Source organism: Lissotriton helveticus, chromosome 1_1 (genome assembly GCF_964261635.1).
Source record: "Lissotriton helveticus chromosome 1_1, aLisHel1.1, whole genome shotgun sequence".
NCBI classification, from domain to species: Eukaryota; Metazoa; Chordata; class Amphibia; order Caudata; family Salamandridae; genus Lissotriton; species Lissotriton helveticus.
The window spans coordinates 188,616,724-188,639,164 of record NC_136057.1 but is presented as its reverse complement, the minus strand read 5'-3'; the positions used below and the strand labels follow the sequence as shown (position 1 = coordinate 188,639,164).

The 22,441-nt window shown below is 47.2% G+C and overlaps 1 protein-coding gene across 4 annotated transcripts in view; it reads right to left on the bottom strand.

The window, feature by feature from the left end:
• Nucleotides 1-22,441, bottom strand: part of LOC144783388 (uncharacterized) — a 244,913-nt gene that overhangs the window by 93,594 nt on the left and 128,878 nt on the right. For 3 of the 4 annotated variants that reach the window (XM_078662407.1, XM_078662442.1, XM_078662443.1), the window contains exon 2: nucleotides 6,106-6,336. The exons of the other annotated variant lie outside the window; for it this stretch is intronic. The gene's annotated coding sequence lies outside the window, so the exon portion shown is untranslated. The remainder of the gene's footprint in view (nucleotides 1-6,105; nucleotides 6,337-22,441) is intronic. 4 annotated transcript variants of the gene reach the window in all.

The following is a 22,441-nucleotide window of genomic DNA, read 5'->3' as shown; positions in this document are numbered from 1 at the left end:
CATGATTATGATAGTACTTTTAATACAGCTTTAAAGCATCCCAAAGGTGCCTTCAGCACAGCTTCTTTACAGAGTAGAACATTCTGCATGTGAATGTGCACCAGTTGTGTCCTGGTGGAGAAGTGTGGCTCAACGGTTAGAGGGGAAGACCCTGATGCAGAAGTCTGGCCCGGGACCAGGGTTCAATTCCTGCCTCGGTGGGTCTTGGTTCAATTTCCTCGGACCTGATAATTCTCGCCTCTGTGCCTATTCTAATCATGAGCCTCACTCTGCAACTCTGGGCAATAGCTTGCTTAATCTCCACAACGGCCCCAACAACGCTAGGATGCCTGGCCTCACCTTGGGGGTGCCCAGGAGTGGGCACTTCACAGGGAACGGCCAGGAAGGGTTCCTTAGCAGTATTCGTACAAATCGCCGAAATGCCTCCGGGTAGTCGTGCGCTATACAAATACGTAATTATCATTTATTTTATTTTTTATGTGATGCTGAAGCATCATTCTGAGCCAGCACAGCATCACTCAGCGCCATCACAGTATCACTCTACGCAACCACAACAACACTCACCACCACCACAGCATCACCACATCATCATCAGGGCCAAGAATGCATCACTCAGCACCACCACAGCATCACTCAGCACCACCACTGCATCACTCAGCATCACCACAGCATCACTCAGCACCACCACAGAATCACTCAGCACCAACACAGCATCACCCAGCACCAACACAGCATCAGTCAGCACCACCACAGCATCAGTCAGCTTCACCACAGCATCAGTCAGCTTCACCACAGCATCAGTCAGCTTCACCACAGCATCAGTCAGCACCACCACAGCATCAGTCAGCACCACCACAGCATCAGTCAGCACCACCACAGCATCAGTCAGCACCACCACAGCATCAGTCAGCACCACCACAGCATCAGCATCAGTCAGCACCACCACAGCATCAGTCAGCACCACCACAGCATCAGTCAGCACCACCACAGCATCAGTCAGCACCACCACAGCATCAGTCAGCACCACCACAGCATCACTCAGCACCACAACAGCATCACTCAGCACCACCACATCACTCAGCACCACCACATCACTCAGCACCACCACATCATCACTCAGCACCACCACATCATCACTCAGCACCACCACATCATCACTCAGCACCACATCATCACTCAGCACCACCACATGATCACTCAGCACCACCACAGCATCAGTCAGCTCCACCACAGCATCAGTCAGCTCCACCACAGCATCAGTCAGCTCCACCACAGCATCAGTCAGCTCCACCACAGCATCAGTCAGCACCACCACAGCATCAGTCAGCACCACCACAGCATTAGCATCAGTCAGCACCACCACAGCATCAGCATCAGTCAGAACCACCACAGCATCAGCCAGCACCACCACAGCATCAGTCAGCACCACCACAGCATCAGTCAGCACCACCACAGCATCACTCAGCACCACCACAGCATCACTCAGCACCACCACATCATCACTCAGCACCACCACATCATCACTCAGGAGCTTCTACACAACATGATGTCCCTTAAACCTTCCAACCATTTCAGCGATCCTCTCTACCTGCTAGGTTTTTTAAAGATCTCCATTCGGCCATTATCCCTCTGTGGTCCCAGATCATTCAAGAATCTCTCATAAAGGGAAGGATCCCTTATTGCCTCAAGGCAGGGCAAGTTACTCGCATTCCTAAGAAGCCCAAATCGGATTTATCTGATCCCAACAACTTCCGACCTATCACCAGCATCATGACTGTAGCTAAATTGCTTGAAAAATGTGTCCACTCACAGCTATGCAACCACATAGAGAAAGATCAACTCCTTGACTCCCGGACATTGTGGATGATTCCTTGAGATCCCTTGATCAAAATGTCCCTGGTCTCCTGATCCTTCTTGACCTGTTCTCAGCATTTGATACCATCAAACATAAAAACCTGATTGCTCTTCTTCAACAAATTATGGGTCTCACTGGACCGGCCCTAAATTGGTTTGCCTCTTTCTTACATAACTGCACACAAAGAATCAAAGTTAACCACTCCTTTGCAACCAGTACCCCGGTTACGATCAGAGTTCCGCAAGGATCCGCACTCTCGCCCACTCTTTTAAACCTCTTTAGGGAACCTCTTACTGTCATTGTGAACCATTCTAACATTCAGTACCACATGTATGCGGATGACATGCAACTGTACTTGAAGATCTCCTCTCAAGAGGATATAAAAACACTAAATGTTGCACTTTCACAAACTCAAAATGTTTATCCCAGAACCATCTTTTGTTAAATACTCTCAGAACTGAATTCTTTCTGATTGCCCCCTCCCCCCCCCCAACAACTCACTGCTCTTAACTGCATCCCTCCTGTGGTAGACTGCTAAATGCTAAATAGTTAGGCATCATCTAGGACAAACACCTAAATATGCAAGCGCACATCAGTGCAACTATTAGGGGAGCCAACTTTCAACTCAACACCCTTAAGAAAATCAGCCCCCCCCCCTCAAGTTATCAGGCCGGCTGTACAATCACTGGTTATCTCTATACTGGAATATGGTTTGGTGACCCTAGCTGGGCTTACCAAAGCTAGCATGGCCAAGTTCAGAGCTACTCCAAACGCATCGGCCAGGCTCACCACTGGCTCTAGAAAGCATGACCACATCTCCCCTGACTTTTTGCAACTAAATTGGCTATCTATCGAAGATAGGATACATTTCAAGATAGCCTGCTTGACGCATAAAGCCAAACATTACAACACCCCGGTTTACTTGGCAAATAAGCTTGAACTTTCAGGCTCAGGCCAGAACTTAAGAAGTACCTCCACCCTACTTCTGAAAGCTCCCAAATTCAACAAGCATTGGCATAGCTAATAGGTCTCGCCTTTGGGACCTTATAAGTGGTTAGTTATCCAGCACAATATCTTTGGTGCAACAACATCAACTGTTGCATGGCTAAACACTTATAAGGTTCCAAAGGCGAGACCTATTGGCTATGAAAATGCTTCTTATAACTACTGGTGCTGAGCACTGGCAAGACCGTCCCACTTAAAGCCCTGCCCATCCCTCTTTCAGACACTTGTTTCCTCTTTTCCCTGGAATCTCTGAAACTCGCAACTTCGGACAGAAAGCTTCAAATACCACTTAAAATGGTTCTAATCCTTGCTATCAAACGTCTATAGCTATGCCAGCAACAGGATGGATGGTTCAACGTCACGAATAGGGTCAAAGGTGACTTGTCAGTGCAGGAGTCAGACACTCTACTGTCTTTTCCAACTCATGGTGCTTGTCTGTCAAGCTGAGGAAAGGTCATCCTGACAGAACTTCTGTCAGGGTCAGGCAGCAAGGCGCATTAAATGAACTAATGCTCAGGTGGCTGGCAGCCTGAGCCAAGGTTTCTCCTGCCAAAGGTTTTACAGCCCTGAAGGCAGTGATATCAGCAGCCCAGGAAAGCCCTTTGAGCACTGTAAAAGAAAACTCACCCTGATGACAAAAAGGAGCATCACAGAGAGCATCAGCTTTAGGCGCTATAGGTTAAACCCATGAAGAGCCTAGGACTGACTGTTTATCAAAGACGTCTCACACACCCGAACCCAATTCGCCATAGAATGTCGTGGGATGAGCAATGTATGAATGTGTGTGCATTTGAAGACGTGCATGTGAATGGGCGTGTATATGTGGGCACACATGCTTGTGAATGAATAGGTGCAAGTGTGGACATGCATGTGCTTCTGAATGGGTAGCTGTATGTGCACGTGTTAAAGCCTGTGAATGATTGGGTGGATGTAAGGGCACGCTTGTGAAGAAATGGGTTTATTTGCACACGTATACTTGTGAATGATAGGTGCGAGTATGACCACTTGTGTTTGCTTATGGAAGGTTGAAGTGAGCTTGTGCATTTGTGCCTGTCCTACTACTAGTTGAACCAGCCTCTAAACAGGGCCCTATAAAAACAAGTGCTGCCCTTGCTGCAAGAGCGGCCCCGCAAAGGCTGCCAGTGCCTGCATCTCATGACCAACACGTCAGTCCAATCTCCTGTAAAATACACGGTCTAGCGATCACGCGCAAGAGACATTTGAAAAAACCCACGGAATGCGGGAGGGAGCTGTGATCCGATGCATCGGATAAAATTGTCCCTTCAGGCTGGGTTGTGCCTGTCTCCATGGAGAGGAGTTCAGCATTACCACAACACACTCGGTGCACACAGCCTCTGTAGTTGGCAAAGTCACGTTCCAATGCACAGATGGAAACATCACAAAGTTTCAACTGCACTGCCCACTTGCTACTTCGTGCAGCAAATATTGCGTTGTTTGTGAGAGAAAAAGCAGAAACATAGGGTAGAAACAATAGTTGGGCTCACGCTTTGCGAGAGGCGGTAGGTGCAGTTTGGAAGGAGGGGGCGCTACGGGTAATGTAAACATTACTAAGAAAGCAGCTGGGAGACAGTGCACCCCCGGCCTTTAGGAATGTTACTGTAAAGACCCTCTGTCTAGTACCCCATGCATGCACCACTTTGTTCGCAAGTTTTTTACCCGTGTGTAGAGCTCGGCCAGCGCCACAGGGTGGGCCGTCCAGGGGAGGCAGATCCCAGCTGTCACCGTGGCACAGGTGAGAAGCGGACACTCCGGCTACTCCTTCCTGCTGCATCCGCCCCCAGCCTGCTGCTACGCTGTCCACCGAGGGCTCCCTGGTCCTTCCCTGGCCGACCAGGAGTGCCTGACTTCCAGACCTCACATCAGCTGCCCAGACTGCCCCTCCCATCGGTTCAATGCTCGTTCACTCCTCTCTCGTGCGCTCAGTCTCGCGGCGCTTGCTTCCGTGAACCGGCGCACGCCTTGGGGTGGCCGAGGGGTGCGCGCAGTAACGCCTGTGCCTGCCCGTGGGCACCGCGTGGCCAAGGTGCGGAGACCTCACATTGCCTTAACAATTGAAATAAGAAAACCGTAAGAAACAAATTAACAAACATAAACCACGCCCCTTCCCAAAACACTTTGATCTAAATATTGTAGAATAGGTGCATGTAACTTAAACGTTCACAACTCAGACACGTTACACAGGCACATAGTCTCTTGGTTTCTTCAGGGAGTCCGAGGGTTGGATAAGTAAAAAAAAAAAAAGATTTTTAAAAAAGACTCGCAGAGCATTTCCCTTGCGGGTGCGAGCAGGGGCACCATATGTTCACAAATTAATTACAAACATATGGTGTAAAAGCTCACTCCCGGAAGGGAATTGCTAAAGGTGCATGTGTTGCCATTGAAAGGAATGCAACACGTGCACGTTTTTAGGGCGAAAAGGGAATCCATTCCAAAAGGTCTATTTCCTATGCAGCGCATGCGCGCTGCGTAGGGGAGACCTAAAAAGAAAAGATTCTACAATCGTGCTTTCACCGGTCTTGCTCCATGAATTTGGGAGGCCCTGCCTCCCGAGTTCAGATTCAATACTTCCACTGCAACTTTCAAGAAACATGTCAAACGGCTATTCAGGAGTGAACATTAACAGCATCAACTTGTTCTCATGCTTTGTCTACAAATTTTATTTTTATTGTACAATGGTGTTGGGAATTATTGTATGCTTGTCTGTTAAATTGTTATCTCGCTCTAGGGCCCTTCTGATACAGTTCGGGTTGGGCCTACTCCCCAACCTCTGACCGGGTTTGTTCCCCCCCTTTGTTTGACAGTGTATGACTTAGCTACACCTTTTATACCATTGTGTTTTGGTTTTATTCATGGTTTCACCACATCTGTACAGCGCTCTGATACCCGTAAGAGTCTTGTTGGCAGTTTTTAAAACATTCCAAATAAATAAATAAATGAACCCAAAGTAGGAAATCTAACCAACCAGAGCTAAAAAACATTGTTGTGATTTTAGTCTTTTTATAACAATATTAAAAGCAATCCTACAAGTCCCAGAACGCAGTGTATTGTTTTTAAAAAGCCAGCACTGTCTGATCATGTTGCATATAGCATGGACTTGCATGTCATTTAAACATGGATGACCCTGGCTGGAGGAGAAACAATGTGTTGAGTACACATATAGTCCTGACTGCTGTGAGAAATATAAAAGAATGTGAAGCAGGCACAACACACATCATCCGACTTACCAGCTTAACTGCAGAATCCTTGCTTCAACTTGGAAGCACCAGTTATCGGCGGGCTTGAGCGTCGGCTCCTTCAACCAGTGACACACACACACCCTACTCAGGTGCACCTAGCGGACATCCAAATAATAGAGAATCGCAGCCATGCAGGCGAATACAGAACTTGTCAGTCACGTATTAGCAGTGTTTCAGGGTGGGACTTTCACCGGAAGTTACTGGATGGAGTTCAGGAAACTGAAACAAAAATAAAAAACAATATCATGAGGAGTCCACTGAGGGAGGCGTGGCCAGAACAATGCTAGTACCATGCTACAAACTTGACAGTAGTGTTTATAAAATGTACTGTGATAAACGCTCTGCCAGACAGGAACTCACCCCCAAGTACATGCACCTTAATTACATATTCGATCTACACATTATTTTACAAACTGACGATAAGTCCCAAACGTAGGTGAGCTGTGTGAATGTTATCACTGCAGATAGTAATACGGAAAACAGCAAGGGACTGGCGGCATTATACACAGGAGAAGAAACGTCCAAAGGCAGCCATGATTGTGTTTGTGGCCAGCACAGGCAAAGAAATAGAAAGAGGACTATGGGGCACTTACGGACCATAATGAGGGCTGCGGTCCAGTGCCAGGCTGATCTTTAGAGATGGTACAGCCAAAGTTGTTGGTTTAATGTTCAAATCAGCTGCTAAACACACTAAGACGTTTTGTGGGATACTGAGGGGGTGGGTGGGGCAGCACAGGGAGAGTAACTGAATGGTGCTAAACACAGCAGGCAAAGACAGAGGAAAGTAGTCCCCAGAGCAACAGCTAAAGAACCATAGAGGAATGAGACAGTACTAAGTCCTTGCTCTGTGGGAAGAACAGAAGAGAGAAAGGAGGGATAAAGAGGCAGGACTGACTACTAGCAAGCAAGGATTTTTAAAGGACACAGAGAGATAAATGAAAAGCAATGGCACGAAAGGGAATGGACTTCAAGCGCACAAACTGATTACAGCAGGTTTCGAAGAGACAGCTACACTGTCTAGCTCGAGCTACAAAGGAAATACCTCTGCTGTTTACAGCGGAGGGATTTGGTGGTCGTGTGCAGAGGAAAGAACCGTTCCGTCCTCTACACCGAACGGGTTAACTATGAGACCTAGTGCTGGCTATATCTAGATTAGGCCCTGGAAGGCCCTGGGCCCCAACGGCCTCCCTGCAGAATTTTATAAGAAATACACAGATCTTTTAGGCCCCATTTGCTGAAGCTCTTCCAAGAAGCGTCCCAGGAAGGAATTCTGCTCCTAGACTTGCGCACAGCCACGATTATTTCCATCCATAAACAGGGGAAACCCCCCACTGACTGCGCTTCATACCACCCTATATCCCTCTTAAATATAGAGGTGAAAATACTGGCAATCATCCTTGCCTTGAGGCTCTCGCAGGTAATAACTGCTCTGGTGCATCAGGACCAGACCGGTTTTCTGCCTGGACGGGCGACCAGACTAAATCTGCGAAGGACCCATAACAAAAAAATATATATATTTTAAAATAACTATGAGACCTAGTGTGCATCCGGTTCAGATTTCTGTAGTCATGCATTCCAATCGGTTCTGGGAAGTGCAGTCTTTTTTAAACTAGGTTTAACTTAGGAAAATCAAAATTCTGAACATTTATACAACAGATAATGAGAACAAACAGATGCCAGAAAAGAAGCAGAAAGGGAGGGAAAGAAACCCATTGGACATGGCATGAGGCAGGGATGTCCTCTTTCACCCATACTCTCCCCGATTGCCCTAGAGTCCCTTACATTTACCATATTCTCCTCAGAAGACATTTGGGGTACTGAAACCATAGCTGGAAACCTGCAAATTATGCTGTAAGCGGACTACTACCTCCTTACTTTAGTCTCTCCAGATTTTTCAATGCCAGCAATGATGTTCTACATATCAGTTTTTACAGCGTTTTCCAGGTACAAAATGAACTGAACCAAAAGTGACGTCTTACACAATATGATCTATACCACGAGGGAAGCCCTCCATGAACATCTGTTTCAGTAAATACCCGCCATGTTGAAATATCACAGATGATGGATTACTAACGACTATCGCATATGACTGTACTGACTAATCAAATGCACAGGGAGCTCACTAAATGGAGCATGTCACAATTGTCACTATGAAGAAGTCCAAACTAAGAACATGGGGTAGAGTCACCGGTTTACTCCATTTTCGGCAAGCTGCCTGTACTGGTCCCGACCAGCATCAGAACTATGCCTAATAGACACAGCCATTTAAACATACTTTTGACAAGGTGAGACATGAGGACTGGCCATGTCCAAACTTCAAGCCCCTACTTCTGGCAGACTCAGACTCCCAAAGATGGAACTATATCATGGCACTTCCAGCAAGCATATCGTTTTGCCACAGATCTGGAATGCACCAAATGGGTACTCCTGGTACAACAACTATGGGTGGGCCACGAGAACCGCAAATGATATATCTGTATCATCCCGCACAGATACCTTAAATAGAACTGCTTTGTGAGACTCACTTAACAAAAGAAGAGGGCCTAGCACTGCAGAAGCAATGCAGGGTGAAAATCTACGCCAACACGTACTCAGCATTTGCTATGGGCAGGGGGTGCTGGTTTGGATTCTTCGTGAGACCCCGTTTCTCTAGCTGATAGAGATCATAGAACAAGAAGGTCACTGTGATATTAGTAGGCAAATTGGATGGCAAGGATATAGCCTTTGTTAACATTTATGTACCCAATGTGGACCAATCGATCATTCCTATCCTCCCAAACGCCTCTCCTCACCGGAATACATCATTACACTGAGTTACTTGGAGGAGATTTTAACTGCGTGTCTGATGTGACTTTAGTTGATCTAACTAAAGTCACATCAGCCACGCAGTTAAACAACATAGTGCACATCACCACTACATAAAACTGCACACGCGTTTTGATATTGGATCAACAATTGATGATTTGTCGATACCCGGAGAACCTTAATTCCGGATGCAGATTCTTTTTGTATTACTCAGGTATGCACAAGCTATCAGTTTGCTTACATACTTTCTGATGCTCTGCTAGCGTACATGCGAGAGCTGGCAAAAAATAATACTGCGACCACAAGCTGTTTTTACTGATTCCCGGACTGGCCATTGTCCAGACCCTGCATTCCGATATGGAAGTTCAATACTGCGATGCTGGATGACCAAGTCTTCAGATCTACCCTCAGGAACACGATCAGTAAATACTTTATGGAGAATACAGGTATGACTTCCTCCCAATAAGTGGAGTGTGAGGCTTTCTAACTAGTCGTATGCGGTCATAGCATCTCAGCAGTAGTAGGGGCCCAGGCCCGATTCATCCTGAGATCAAACACGAAGAGTACTGTAGCATCCAGCTACAAGAACTACAGACACGTGGGGTTAACTTAACTGGAGCTTTATTACACACATCTTGCTCCTACCCTGTCCCTACTCTAACTGCCCTCATCCAGTACTGACCCCTCCTCTTCCCCTCAGCCCACCTAGCTCCTCCCACCCCAGCTACTAGACTGTCAACTATATTACATCTCCCCCTTTCTTAACAAAATGAGCTTAATGTCTTCAGTGTTCGCAATTCTTCAATCCACCACGCTGGTCGGCGGACAGTCTGTTCTTCAAACCTCAGTAGTGTCGAATCAGTGGTGGGCTTGGCTTTGGTCAGTCTTTCTGTTGTCTGGATCAGGGTATTCCTGACCACGTTGCGTTTGACCTGTTTACTCTCACACTCCGCAGTCATCATGTTTCCTTCCTGCGGTGTAACGGTTGGTTCAGATGCTCGATCCCTTTCATGAGTGAATAATGTTTGGGTCCTCTTCTGAGTACCAGCATCTACTTTTACTTCCTTTAGTCTTGTCCAGTCGAGGGCAACACTGCTCTCCAATTCAGGGTCATGCATACCAGACAGTACGGTGTGGCTTGATAACTCGTTCACGGTCTCGGGTTGTCTGGCGAGCTCGTGGGCTATCTGTGCATAGGCAGGTGTCTCTCTCCTCTGATGATCTCTCTCTGCTGACATGTCCGGGTTTCCTTGCGGAGTGGATGGCTGGTCCCTTCCCATCAGGTGATTAAGGTCCAGTGTCTCTGTTTTCTTTTTGTAGGTCCTTTGGGTCAACCTCGCGGACCCCTTCAGGGGTGACGGTGTCTGATCTATGTCCAGATATGCTTGTGGCTGACCTGACAGGTTGTCTTGTGACATGACTGGATATTCAGAGTCCTTAGTGCGTGGCGTGTTGCTCTTGACGTGAAGGATGTCCTTTAGTTCCATGGTGCGTTTGGGTGGTTGACGCCATGACTGTTGTCGGGACCATGACTCGGTCAACTCACGGGATTGAACAGACGAGCCCTCTGGGTCAGAGAAGTCTTTGGTCGACTTCCAGGATCGGACAGACGTGCTCTCTGAATCAGAGGAGTTCCTGGCCATAAACGTGCCTTCTAGGTCAGAGAAGTCTTTTGTCGACTTCCAGGATCGAACGGACGCGCTCTCTGAATCAGAGGAGTTTCTGGCCATGCTCCTTTTGAAACGTTCCTTTGATGGTGTATCAGGTACTGGATGTCTGACATAAGTGGGCCGTGACACGTTGTTCGTTGACTCAGGGTTGTCTTTAAAACGATTCTCCGGGCGCCTTCGTCGACTTGTCTTTGGCATTGTTTCATCTGAGAAGTTGCTCAACAACCACGTGCTTGTTCTTTGTGTTTGCTCTTGAGATTTCCCATCTTTGCCTTTCTCACATGTCAACGATGTCTTCTCAGTTTCTTCGTTGTCCCTGGTGTCATTGATACATTGGTCTTTTCCTGTTCGTTGTTGGGGAGGGTCAGTTCGTCTTATGCGGCCTATTTCTTCTTCCCACTTGTTTGGTGCTCGGATACCCATGATGTGGGTGTGATGTGTTCTTCTGCTGGATGATGTTCCTTCAGACTCATCTTCACAACTTGACGAAGAGTGTTCCTGCGCCAACTTCCAGTTGTGACCATTTTGAGCTCTCCTTCTATAGTTTGTCTTTCTTACTCTCTTGTTGTGTAAGTTGCCATCTTGTCCAGGGGTGCTACCTGTCCCACTTGACGCTCCCTCCTTGTCAGACTTTGAATGACATCTTGAGGGTGACGAACTCCTTGAGGTTGTCCTTTGACTGATTGACTCGGAGTATTCCTTGTCACTATGTCTCTCCCGTTGGTCAGACTTTGGATGACATCTTGAAGGTGAAGAACTCCTTGAGGTTGTCCTTTGACTGATTGACTCAGAGTACTCCTTGTCACTGTGTCTCTCCCGTTGTCTTTTCATTGGTCTGCCTTCCCTTTCTCTCTTTTTTGTTTTGTCTGTTTTCCGAGTGTCATCTGTCCAGGTAGCTTGATAATTTGCCTTCAGATTCGGGTCCTTTGATCTGTCTCTTGCCTTGACGTGCATTCCAATTTCAGCCTTCCTGATGATTTCTTCTAGCGACCACTTTCCTTGCAAGATCTTGAGCTTTGTGTCGGGGTTTGCGCAGCCTTCAATTATCCGGAGTCGAACTGCGTCCTCGTTCGTAAAGGTGTTGAAGTGGCAGCCTTGCACCAGGTTTTGCAATCGAGAGATGAAGGTTGGCAATGGTTCACTTGGTTCCTGCCGAGCTGTGTTGAAAGCGATGCGCTCTTGATCCACTTCCGCTTGTGCGGAGAGACGGGCACATAGCTTTTCTTGGAGTCTTTTATAGATTTCTGTGTCCTCTTTGGAAAATGTTTCGATTGGGCATCGGCCCTCTGGACCCACCAAATGGAGGAGCAACATTAGACATTTCCTCTCTCTTTGTTCACCATTGGCATCCAGGAAGTCACCCAATGTCGCCAGCCATCGGTTCTGTTCAAGACACAGACTCCAGGTATCATACTGCATTCCTGGGGGTGGTGCTCTGAAGCAAGGGTTGCGTCGGTGTGCTACTTCTTCCTTCGCCATGAGAAGAGGGTTCTGATTGGTTGTATCCAGGCGGGTTGCTCACTCGGCTTCTCGTGGTTGTTTTTGAGTTAATCCTCTTTGGTCAAGGCCTCGGGTCTGGTCATCTGCTGGGGCGTTACTAATCCTTGCAACCACCACCGTATGCGCCAGTGACTAGAACTTGGATTTCCTGCGTTCCGAGATGTCCACTACCCAGCCGCGCTGTGCCGGTCGCAGGGCTCCTTCTCCGCGGTGAGGCTAGTGCAAGTCCTTTGGTCACCTCCGTGTATGCTGTGCTTGTTTCCGGGACCTTCCTTCGCAGTCTTGCCTTCCTCTGAACCTCGTGCGGTTCTGTCCAGCAGCTCCTCCCCTTTACGCTCTTCGGTATGTGTGCACCATCACCTTTGGAGATGCTCGTGCCGGTTCGCTGTTTCTCGCTAATGTGTGTTTATTCGCTTCTCCAGTGCTTGTTGGTTTCTACTCGCCACTGCTTGTTTGTTGGTTCTTATCAAGGCTTGATTGTTCTTCGCCAATGCTCGTTTGGTCTTCCGGTGTCAATGCTTGTTTGTTTGCCAGTGCTTGTTTTATTTCTATCGCCAATGCTTGTTTGTTACCAATGCTCGTTTCCTTCTGCTGCACTTCTATCGCCAATGCTTGTTTTATTTCTATCGCCAATGCTTGTTTTATTTCTATCGCCAATGCTTGTTTTGTTACCAATGCTTGTTTCCTTCTGCTGCCAGTGCTGATTCACTTTGCTTAATGCCTGACTTCAAAATGGCCGCCTATAGTTTGCACAGGGAGGATGTCCCAGAAGTCGCCTGACCCAAAGATGGCCGCCGTGGATGTCTACAGGCACTACTTTCTCTCTCAGCATTCAGCTCCTTTCTTCACTCGGGACTCACCGGCCATTGTCTCTAGGAGCAGTATCTTCCTAATTCGGCTCCCCCAGGTCGCCACTGCAGTCAGGTGAGGTTGGGGTGGGCTCCCGCCGTCCCTTGCAGAGTCCTCGGCGGCGACAGGCCACTGCTCACGCATCCAGCGTGAGATTCTCCGACACCGGAGTCCAGGCTCCAATTATGGCGCGCTCAGCAGCGCGCGACAGCAGGCCTTCGTGGGGCGATCTACCCCAGAGTTTACTCGTCTCTTGGCCACCACAGTCACCAGATCGGGTTGGGGTGAGCTCCCGACTCGATTCCTGAATTCCCGCTCTCTTATTCCGACAGCATGCCAAACCTCACGCATCGGGCGTGAGGTTTTCCGACGTCCGGGGCTCCGTTTTCAGCGCCTTCAGCTGCGCTCGTTACTGGGCTCTCGAGGACGGCGTCCACGACGTCGGGGGATCCTGGGCTCACTCCGAGGTGCCAGACAGGGTCGGAGTGGGCTCCCGACTCCTGTATGTCTGGGCTCTAAGTTGCACGCATCCAGCGTGACGCGCGTTTCCAGCGCGAAACAGTTCTCACTTCCCGAGCGTTTCAGCGCTCGATCGACTGGTTCCCTCTGGGCTTCCACAGACGCTGGGGGAAAGCAGGGTCACCTGCTGCTGACCTTTTCTTCCGGCAGCAGCACCACCAGGCAGCAGATTCTTTGCTCAATGCTGCAGGGGACAGGGCACTCCGGGTGGGTTCTGCAGGCTCTGATTATGCCGATCCCACCCTCGTCGCCAGCTGTAGCATCCAGCTACAAGAACTACAGACACGTGGGGTTAACTTAACTGGAGCTTTATTACACACATCTTGCTCCTACCCTGTCCCTACTCTAACTGCCCTCATCCAGTACTGACCCCTCCTCTTCCCCTCAGCCCACCTAGCTCCTCCCACCCCAGCTACTAGACTGTCAACTATATTACAAGTACCTCCTAATGAAACAGGAACTAGCAACTGAGAGTGAACAGGGCCTCATGACAGACAGAGTAGAAAGGAAAAGAACCTCCTCAAACTAGTGGAGCGACTCGAGGATTACGATGATTGAGCATATATTATTAGGGCACACACAGATTGTGATAAAATCAGCAGATTACTAGGGGAGCTGGACAATCTTGACAGGCAGGGTTTCCAAATACTGCAGATGTGAAGAAAGGGTAGGTGACATTATTCCTGAACCTGCGGCAGCAGCGTTTATTTTCCAAGGCAGAGCACAGCGGAGTTTAGCTCACCTCATCTCCTGACCAGCGTTTTCAGCCTACTCTTCGCCGCACCCGCTTCGCGGGTGCCGCTTCACAGGCTGCGGACTCCGGATTAACTGGGCATCTTTCTGTGGCGGTAAGGCGGCTGAGGGCGCGAGGAGTCAGCGGGGCTGCGAGCGTGCAGGGACTTCATTTCCCAGAAGTCCCTGCTAGACCGACGGAGAGCTTCCGGTCCGCTCTCCCTGCTGGCCCGCCCCCCGCCCCCCGCCCTTGAGGTGCTTAAGAGGAATCTCCACCCGGCAACAGATGGGACATTATTCCTGAACCTGCGGCAGCAGCGTTTATTTTCCAAGGCAGAGCACAGCGGAGTTTAGCTCACCTCATCTCCTGACCAGCGTTTTCAGCCTACTCTTCGCCGCACCCGCTTCGCGGGTGCCGCTTCACAGGCTGCGGACTCCGGATTAACTGGGCATCTTTCTGTGGCGGTAAGGCGGCTGAGGGCGCGAGGAGTCAGCGGGGCTGCGAGCGTCCAGGGACTTCATTTCCCAGAAGTCCCTGCTAGACCGACGGAGAGCTTCCGGTCCGCTCTCCCTGCTGGCCCGCCCCCCGCCCCCCGCCCTTGAGGTGCTTAAGAGGAATCTCCACCCGGCAACAGATGGGACATTATTCCTGAACCTGCGGCAGCAGCGTTTATTTTCCAAGGCAGAGCACAGCGGAGTTTAGCTCACCTCATCTCCTGACCAGCGTTTTCAGCCTACTCTTCGCCGCACCCGCTTCGCGGGTGCCGCTTCACAGGCTGCGGACTCCGGATTAACTGGGCATCTTTCTGTGGCGGTAAGGCGGCTGAGGGCGCGAGGAGTCAGCGGGGCTGCGAGCGTGCAGGGACTTCATTTCCCAGAAGTCCCTGCTAGACCGACGGAGAGCTTCCGGTCCGCTCTCCCTGCTGGCCCGCCCCCCACTCCCCCTATATTATAGCTTCCGCCTCCCGCAGCGCGGGACGCAGCCCGGGCGAAGACAGGGCAAAGACTGGGCCGTTTGAGGCCGTTCGAGGACTAAAGAGGACTGGGCTGGGCCATGCCCATTGGTTGGTTGGTGCATTATACAGTTTTATTGGTGCAAAATTTTAACACTTATTTATTGTTATTTATTTCTTAAATCTGTATAATGTGCTCGCGGGGTAGTAGGAGTAAAACCCTTATGGCTGCAAGTAAATCAAACTCTAATCGGACACTGGATGATTTCCTAGTCAAAACCAACTTGGCTATTGACGAGGAAATCAGTAAAATGCAGCACAGGGTCTCTTTAGATCTTGAAGCTGCACGGAGATTATCCGAGCACTTAGCCACTACTAGAAAGTCTTCAATGGGGAATATCGCCTCTGCCCGTACACCCGAGCATACAGTAGGTCCGCAGCCATTATTGACAGCGGCTGTCATCCATCCAGTACCTTTTGTTTCCTCCCCAATATCCCCTTCGATCCACTCACCTACTCCACTGGTAATAACTAAGGATCCCGTCCCATTAACCTCCATGTTAGGTACCATGCTTCCCCCTAAAACTAATTCACTTATGAATACAGCTAGGGCTAGGAAAGCGGCAATACGTAAAAAGAAATGTATTGCCAGGGCCATCCATGCTCGAAAAAAGGCAAAAATCGCCAGATCAAAATTTTTCGATAGCAGAAGGGCACTAGGATCCCTTGGGATAAAGGATGGTAGTTTAAAAATTAATCCGGGAACTCTGGGTGTGGTAGCCGTTTCGGATTTAAACAGCTCCGCGGATGATAGCATCCCGGTTGCCTCCCCAGAGATAACTAGAACTGATGATTCGATGGTTCAAGTGGGTGGATCACCAAATGATAGAGGGGGTGATGAAGAATTTCTTAATTTAGTTTGGGGTACGTTAAAACAGCTACTTACTCCCTTAGAATTAAGGCTGTCTCGCATAGAGAATAATCTGTTGGAAATGGATAAGACCATAGTTACCTTGGCCAGCCTGAGTCTAAAGGAAATGGAAGCTAAACGTGCTAGTGAGATTGATTTAGCTCCCAAAGTAAAACAACCAGTATCCGTACCATTACCCATACAATTACCTCAAAGTATCCCTATGCCCTTACCGTTAATAAAACCTATACCGAAGCCACGCACCATTGCTGCAAACCAGACTGCATCAACTCCAATCGTTGTTGCACCAAATTTACGTCCCTTGCCCAATCCACCCCACAGGCAGAATTCTAATCCACGAGTGGCCCCACAGCATAGGAAAATGCAAAATTCTCTGAATAATTTCCAGCGGCCGATCAGTCGCCCCAATTTTCGTGGTGGTTTTATTGATCTTCCACCAGAAGCGGGGCCCTATGTGACCATACTTGCCGGAGTTCCAGAGCTGGATCAGAATTCTCAGGAGAATCCTCAATCCCTGAAAAATAAAGTCATTTATTGGCTTAATTCTAACACGCAGCTCCCTGCTCATCATAGAACCAGCATATTAATGGTCCGTAGAGTGCCATGGATAGGCCCCACACCTAAGTCTTTGGTAGGCGACTGTATTATTGTTTCTTTTGCTGATCCTTACACAGCACAGAATATTTGTGTGCGGCCATCGTATGAAGTTAACCCTACAATAGTTTTGAGACCCCTTACCTTCTTTTATCCTCCAAGAACTCACTATGCGAAAGAAGGTTCCTGGACTATTGTCCAGAATGCTGGACGGCCACCAAATAGGTTCAATGGACATAGCCAGCAAAATTGGTGGCAAGGGGCACCAACCACCAACACTTTTGGTCCTTTGCAGGAGGTGGCGGGATGGTTCCCAAATAATATCCCGTTAAGAAATCGTTTTGATCCACTTATGGGTATGGATGAGCAAGATTGACCACCACAATATTCTCTTGGTAATGCTCTGATAATAGAAGATGCCAGCCAGAGGGCGAAGGGTGAAAGTTGCAACAACAACCCATGGGTGAAAGTTACCATCGGTGACGGTTGTGCTTCTAAACCCCGAGTTCCTGTGGCCGGTATCAATACAGAAAGTGTGTCAAGTGCAATTACTGAATGGCACGTTCCGGAAGTATCACTTAAGCCAGTTACAAAAACCGAAAGTGAACAAAGGATCTGCTTAATCTCATGGAATATTGCTGGGCTTGCTCTAAGACTGGAGGATGAGGCATGGTTAGATTTTGTGGGTGTTTGTGATATTTTGTGCCTCCAGGAAACATGGAGCTGTTGTACAAGGGATATTGATGGCTTTCAAGCCCTTAATACCCTTGCGGTAGCCTCGCAGGCTGGTAGGGCAAAAGGTGGTCTAATGACAGCAACCTCATTAAAACTGTGTAAACTTGTAATTACCAAGATAGTTGACACAGCATGGTTCCAAGTGCTTATGTTGGTTAACCTGTTTCCCGAACCGTTGTTATTGATTAATTGGTACTATAACATCTTTGATATTAACGAGACAACTGTAATGTTGAAGTTGGAGGAGGCCATGACCAGGGCACGCCACGAGCATCCCCTACTTTTTGTCATCTGGGTGGGGGATTTTAACTGCTCTTTGTGTACCCATGGGGACTCGAAGGCGTGTGGATTGAGAGATTCCCACGACCTTCCTTTGACACATTTCAAACATACACCCCAGGGGGACGCTTTAAATAATATCATCATTTTGAATGACCTGGCTATAGTGGAACCCTGGGTTGGTCCAGACTTGGCCCCGATACCGACATTTCAGGGAAGTAGAGGCACGATGAGTTTTATTGATTTTGTAATTATTTCCAATGGGTATTTCCATTATGTTGATAAATTGGAAGTAGTTGCTAATGCTGCCAGTGACCACAATCCCTTAATCCTATCCCTTTTTTGTCCTGTTAAACTCAAACATTCTGTTTGGGATCAGCCCATAAAATGTAACAGGAATCAAGGCATTACTCTTAAATGGGGTAAAATAGATGCAGTAGGTCTTGAGGCAGAGATCATAACTGAACATAGCTCAGAATATGATGTATGCCTATCACCGACATCTAATCCCGAAAAGGTTATAGAGAATTTTGAACTATTATGTGGGCATGTAGCTAAACGCCTTACAAAACCAATTGGGAAAAACAAAAGTTCAGGGCCCAGATGGTTTGATGCTGCATGCTCGGCCACACATAGATCCCTGAAAGTGGCACTAAATCAGAAACCTAGGGATATAGAATTAGTTAGGGCATCTAGAAAGGCCTATAAAGAAGCAATGGGAACAAGGAAGCTGGACCTAAAAAATCTGGCTTGGGAAGATTTAGAAAAAGCCTCTGATTTGAAGGACAGTAGGCTATTTTGGGAAGTAATTAATCGCCCTCTTTTTATAAGTAATGGTAAGGATAATATTGTGATGCAGATTCCTTGCGAAATATGGGAATCACATTTTGGGGCTATTTTTAATCCACATGGAATTCCACCTAATGAATTGTTATTGGGAGATGCTAGTGAAGTGGTGGCTTCGCAATCAACTTTGTCTTTGAGCTTATCACTTACCGTGCAGGAAGCAGAAGATGCTCTGTTGAAAGGTATGTCATTAAAAGCTCCCGGCCCTGATCTAGTGCCATTGGATTTTTTCAAACACAATGTTAAGATTTGGGCCCCTCTTTTATTAAATGTATTTAGAGCAGTTGTTATTAGTCGTATTCCATCGTCATGGAAGGAGGCAGTAGTGGTGCCAATTTTTAAGAAAGGCGATAGATCTGACCCCCGATGCTATCGCCCAATCTCACTAATTGATGCATCATGTAAGATATTGGGTAGGGTTATTTTGGCCAGATTGGAAACATGGGCAGATTCGGTGGGCCTTATTGTAAATTCACAATATGGGTTCAGGAAAGGCAAAGGCACTGTCGAACAGTGCCTAAACCTGGCATTGATTATAGGGAAATACATGAAGGCAAAGAATTCCTCCATTCATCTTGCCTTCATGGATCTCTCAAGTGCATTCGACACTGTCTGCCGAAACAAGCTGTGGAAGATGATGGAGGATATGGGTTTCGAGGAACCTTTGGTTCTTCTGCTCCGTAGACTCCATGAAGCAACCACCGTAGCCATAAGGTTCGGGCCAGGGGGAGAGAAAACAAAGTCTATCCCCTCGACAGAGGGCGTCCGTCAAGGATGTATTTTAGCCCCCTTCCTGTTCTTAGTTTACACTAATGGGCTGGAAAAATACCTGTTGGACCACTGCCATGATTTTCCAAGGGTTAATGGCAGGAGTGTACCGATGCTCTCTTACGCCGATGATACGGTATTAATGACTCTCACAGGGAATAGTTTGCAGCATTGTCTTGATGCCTTTCATACTTTTATGTTGGACCTAGACCTGAAGGTAAATTTCACCAAATCCTTTGTAATGGTCTGTGGCCCAAAGGGCACCAAAACCAGAAAGTTTGTAGTAAACAACTGCACCATTGAAAAAGTGGAAAACTTTAACTATCTGGGAAACCTTTTTAACAACAAACTAAGTTGGGCCCCGGTAATTAAGACTCGAGTCCAGAGTGCTAGTCGCTCTATTGAAGGACTGTTTCGTTTCTGTGGGAAGTTAGGCCAAAAACCCGTCAAGCATTTAAAAACCCTGTATAAAGCAAAATGCTTGTCAGTAGCTACTTATGGGGCAGGGGTCTGGGGAACCGAAAGTCCTGATGCAATTCAAATTATGGAGAATAAATTTTTAAAACGTGTATTGGCTATTCCACTAAGTTCCTCAAATAGATTTGCCCATGATGAGGTAGGTTTGAGTTATGTGAGTGACACAATCCGTCTCTCCCCTCTTCTATTATGGGGCAAAATATGGCTGTCAGAGGACCTACAATTGTCAAGAGACATCCTTTTGGATTGTCTAAAATTGACACACATGAATAAGATCCCATGGTTGTCTTATGTAAATGAAACATTTCATAAAATAGGTCTGGGTGATATTTTTGATAGTCCTGAAAACATCCAGGGGGATATCAAATCTGTTATCAAAAAAAGTTATTTGAAATCCTCACTTGTGCACCCTTCGGCTAGCCCTCAAGAATTTAAGGTTACTTTATATCATCAGTTTTATTTAACCTTTATAAATCATGTGCAATGGCGATTCTATTTGACAAGGTTTAGGTTACACATTTTGCATTTTCTTTTTGCGTTCCCTAAACAGGGGAGCTGGTGTGAGAGACTGCCCCCCTGTTCCTGTAACAACAAAGATTCCCAAAGCACGTTGCATGTTGTTCTTTTCTGTTCTTTATATAAGGATCCGAGAATGAGGTTCATTAAGCCGATCCTTAAGGAAAAACAACTTTGTCATTATAAAGAGGGCTATGACCATTTGTTAGCTTTGTCAACACCTGATGTCTGTTGTGCAATGTTAAATTTTATACGTGTGTCACTTATGATCAGAAAACGGTATAGCTAATTATGGCTCCTAGAACCAGTTTTGTTGCTCAGGTATATTGATGTTTTATCTTTCGGGTTTATTTGAACCTGATTGAATAAGCAATGGGCCATAACTTTTTCTATTAATCAATGTATGTTATTAATTTACTGTACAAATTTAAAAAACTGCTTCTAAATGAATTTTAATGTATGTTCTGAAATGTACCATTTGACTTTTATGATTCTTATGCGAATCGAATAAAGTTTATGAACTGAACTGAACCTGGTTTACAGGTAGGCCGAAATTAATATGGCCTTTGGTGTCTATTAGTCTAACATCTATGGGTGCTCTGATGAGGTGTCATGCAGGATTATGTTCTGCCAGCAAGTATGACGCAAATGCCATTGGCAGTGTCTGCATCCCAAGGAGGTGATATCACAGTACAGGAAGTGAGGGGGAGATTAAAGCCCTGGGCAACGTACCAGGCTCAGAAGGCTTGCTCCTTGAATTTTATGCATGTTATGTAGACACGCTTATTCCAATCTGGACTACATTGTATAAGGCAGCAAGAACATTGGGAGAGCTCCCTTCAATGATGGAGAGTACCCGTCTGTCCCCCTCCACAAATAGGGAAGAGTTATATAATAACATCCTACAGGCCCCTCTCCATTTTAAATGTGGATTCTAAAATACTTAGTAAAACTTTGGTTACTGGGCCCCCATCTAGGTGATCTTATTCACACTGATCATCCAGGTTTTTTACCTAAATGTAGTATGATCCTAACTTTCACCAAATACTCCATACCCAATTAGTGGACTATCCTAAAGCAGTAGCGATCAGCACTGACAGAGAAAGCTTTTGACTCTCTGCGCTGGGACTTTCTTTACACTACACTGGCCAGCATGGAACTAGGGAATAGCTTCCTCACCTGGACACTTCTGCTATATTCGTCCCCGTCCCTGATGTCTCAGGGTCTGAACCAGGGTGTCTTATTAGCACACTGTAAGACCGAGACCGGACCAGACCAGACAGGATTGTCCGCTGTCACCAGTGCTCTTTGCCATGGTTGTTGAACCACTAATCAAATGCATTCCCAATACATGCGCAGACAATGGGTGAAATTCTGCCAGAAATAGGGCAGAACCTTTGCTGGAATCCAGTTACATTTTGCTACCTGGGTGTTCGTATTTACCACAACTTAGCCAATTTCCTTGAGAGCAATTTCCAACTAGCGTGGAGTTCCCTGAGATGTCCATACATTTCAGGCTAACACTTCCTCTATAAGTCGCGGGCAGGGTCATGCCTACAAAGATGGTTTTCCTTCCCAATCTCTAGTATTACTTTTCAGCATGCCCAATCTGACTCTCAAAATCCATCTTTCAGGCGGTGAAAAGCCTATTGATATACCTCACATAAGGCATGGGAGGTCGTAGACTGACATTAACCAAAATGCAGCTCCCCACTAATGGAGGTGGGTTGGTGGTGCCTGACCTAGGGCTTTATTTCCTGGAAGAAAAACTGAAATGGGTAGCTTACTGGAGACACTGTGAGGGGGTGAGGTGAGGGGGGAACAGCGACTGGTGTATGCTTTCTCTCCACCTGTACCATGATATTGGCCACACTGATTAGCCGGAATGCTCGTACAGGTGCTGAATATTCTGGTCTCCTGTTGAATACCCTTGAATTGGTATGGGCCTAGTCCTTGTAGAGAACACACGAGGGTTCCGGATGCAAAGGACCTACCCCTGTCGGCATCATTACTAGTCCAGCATGAGGGATATTGGTATGGGTTGTGAGAGAGAAGGGGTATGAAAGTGCTAGGGAACTGGTATGCAGGTGGAAAAATAAGGGACTTTGTAGATCTCATAAACGAATATGCTCTACTGCAAACACGTTTTT